This window comes from Hippopotamus amphibius, chromosome 1 (assembly GCF_030028045.1).
Source record: "Hippopotamus amphibius kiboko isolate mHipAmp2 chromosome 1, mHipAmp2.hap2, whole genome shotgun sequence".
Taxonomy (NCBI): domain Eukaryota; kingdom Metazoa; phylum Chordata; class Mammalia; order Artiodactyla; family Hippopotamidae; genus Hippopotamus; species Hippopotamus amphibius.
Window position 1 is genome coordinate 109,771,097 of NC_080186.1, and position 3,081 is coordinate 109,774,177.

The following is a 3,081-nucleotide window of genomic DNA, read 5'->3' on the forward strand; positions in this document are numbered from 1 at the left end:
GGATATGTGTTGAAGTCTTTACACACATATTTACTCTGGGTTTCTTCCTCCCTCCCTCCCTTCCTTTCTTCCCCTGCCTCTTCCTTCCTCCCTCCCGTTGTCCCTCCCCCCCTTCTTTCCTTGCTTCCTTCCCTCTCACTCTTGCTCCAGCTCTCTTGGTCTCTTGCTGTTCTTTTCTTTTCCTTTCTTAAATCATTCATTTGTTGAAGAAATGGAGTTGTTTGTTCTGTAGCATTCCCACAATGTAAATTGTATAACTGGGTGTACTTTAATAAATTCTTCCGTCCTCCATACTTTCTTTTTGGTGGTAGAATCTAAAGCAGTGCTGGAATATAATGAAATTGCAAACCACATATGTAATTTCAATTTTCCGAGTAACCACATTGAAAACTGAAAAGTATAAGCACACAATGATACAAATATTATCGTCTACACAGCTAATTAATGCTGCACATTAAGGGAAACATAATTCCACCAAAGCTTTAAAGTTGTGTTTAATAGAAAAATGTTGTGCATATCTTCAGCCTTTAAGTTTACATTCACATGAATTATAAATTAAATATAATTAAAATCCAGTTCCTTAGTCGTCCTAGCCACATTCTAGGTATTCAATAGCCATATGTGTCTAGTGGCCCCTATTTTGGACACAGTAGATACAGAGGCAGAGGAGATTGTGTTTGGTATCCTGGCAAGGGCACCTCAGAAGTGGTGTGTGCTCTCTGATCAGGAGGCACATCAACTCCTGTGTGTTTCCTCAAATAATGTTAGCAGCCCTTGGAGTTCAAGGCCTAGATCCGTGAACTAGTTATGTGGAGCAAAATGGTGATATTCCATGGCCATGTGTTATCTAGCTGGTACACTTGCATAAAAAAAAACTTCCCCTTAGTACTAAATACTGTTTAGTTACTTAGTGGTTCCCTCTGTAAAGAAAACTGCAGCTTAATGAGCAATTCCCCAAGCATCCTCCATGGTCACCAACTAGTTTCTTTTATTTCTTTTTTTTCCCCCTGTGCTAATATGAAATCAAAGTTTCAAACACATTGAAGTATTTCAATTCATTGCAATAGAGTCCTTACTGATACTCCAATGATCCTCTCTTTCAGCAGTGAATGTGCCTTTAAGCTAGCTCCTTTCTCCTTTTCGTAAGATTTTAACAGTCTTTGAGACCTTTGTAGATATCACTATGACAAGGTGCTTCTGTCTCATCTGCCCCTGACCGGGACTCAGTCATATCTCTCAAAATCTCTGATTCCTTTCTGTGAAAAACATTATTCCCAAATCAAATTGTGTAACCTAAAGACACTCAATGGAAGTGGTTGAATTCTAGACCTTTCCAGTGGACAGAGCTAGCAAATACATACTCATATTTGTATGTGTTCATGCATTCACATATATTCACATTCATAATTCAAACTCAGAACTACAGGCTTTGATTGAATGTCTGTCTTTCAGCTGAGACTCTTTTCTCTAATACCACTAGTTTTGTTTTTAAGGGCACTGGGAGTAATAGAAATACAACATCTTATACCGCCTCCTTTGCTTTTCCCCACACTATATTGACAAAAGAATAAAGAAATACCCAACAATGCCAATCATAACACAACTGACGAAAGCAGGTTTTAAAATTTTGTCACTGTTCTGGGGTACACATAAATTATTGTTTTATACTCTCTTCGGCTAGTTCTTATCCATGTGGCTGTTCCACAGAAGGCCTTGCACAAAAGGTTTATGTGTTACATTGTGTTTTCCATATCCAGAGGCAACATTTGAAAAAGGAATTTAAGTTTATAATGATAAAAAATTAAATCTGGTTTCCACCCAAATCTAACGAAACAAAGTATATTCGCTACAGGCTAGCCTTGATGAGAAGCTCTGCAAGTGTCTCAAAGGCCTGGGTGGAGAGGGGTCAGGGAGCCCTGGTCTCCCCAGATGCTGGAATCCTTGGCCTTTCTCCTCTTTCTGGCTGAGCTTGGGATGAAAGCACGGGACTTCCTGGGGTCAAGATTGAAATCTCAGCCTAACAGCGGCTTTTCGTGTCCAATGGAGACTTAGGAGCTAGAAATTCTGAATAAAATCGGAACACAGTGGAATAGGATCAATCAAACTTCAGAATAGAATAGGCACCTCAATACAGCACTACCCATTCGGGTCTGGAACCATAAGAGGCTGTCACCCTGTCTGACCAGCGACATCACAGCCCCCCACAGCGACCCCTGACTCACAGGGACAAGCGCGCAGTTACGCCTGCGGTGTGACGCCCCCTCGCGGGGCAGGACTCAGGCGGCGCAGCCTCTGCCTTTTACCCCCGAGACCCAGGGGGCCCCGACGGCGGGGTGGCACTGGCTCGGTCGCTGCGCCGCTTGGCGGCGGGGCCGGGCCTCCGATGGCCAGAGACGGGCTGACCGCCCGGGGCCAGCGGGGACACCCCGGGCTCGTCCCCCACCTGCGCGCCACCTGCCCATGTGGACCGCGCAGGTCGGAGAAGCCGGTTTTCTGGAGAAGGAGCCGGCAGAGGTCAGGGACGCGGCTGCCAGGTGCCTGCGGTGGCAGGAACAGGAGCCGGAGGAACGCGGGCTTCGGCAGGAGACTGAGTTCTGGCTGCGGGAGTAAAAGACGCCGGCGCGGCCTAAAGGGAAAGGTCCCACCGAGACTCGAACTCGGATCGCTGGATTCAGAGTCCAGAGTGCTCACCATGACACCATGGAACCGCCGCAGGCCCGCCCCTCCCGCCGCGGAGCCAGGCCGCGCGCAGCCCCGCGGGCCCAGCACCCGCCTCCCGCCGGGCGCTCTCGTCCCCCCGCCCCGAGCCCGCTTCCTCCGCGACGCCAGGAGGCGCCTGACTCGCCTGCCCTCAGGTTTGTACGTCGTGGAAAGACACGAAGTCCATTCGGGAGGAGCGACAGGGGACGGCTTGGCGGCCTCCCCCAAATGCGCCTGCTCTGCCGGCATTTCTAGAGTTTTCTGCCCTGAGGTAAAATTCCCGCCAGAAAAAAAAACCCAAACGCCAAAAAACCCCCAAACTTCCTTTCCCCTTCTTTGCAGTTGTCCTCTCGCCGCTGCCCTGGGAGCTCTGAACATCCT

The 3,081-nt window shown here is 48.0% G+C and overlaps 1 non-coding gene across 1 annotated transcript; it reads right to left on the reverse strand.

Annotated features, from left to right (window-relative positions):
• Positions 1-2,636: 2,636 nt before the first annotated feature.
• TRNAQ-CUG (transfer RNA glutamine (anticodon CUG)) lies at positions 2,637-2,708 on the reverse strand. The gene has a single exon. It is a non-coding gene; the product is annotated as a tRNA-Gln (tRNA).
• Between the last annotated feature and the right edge of the window lie 373 nt (positions 2,709-3,081).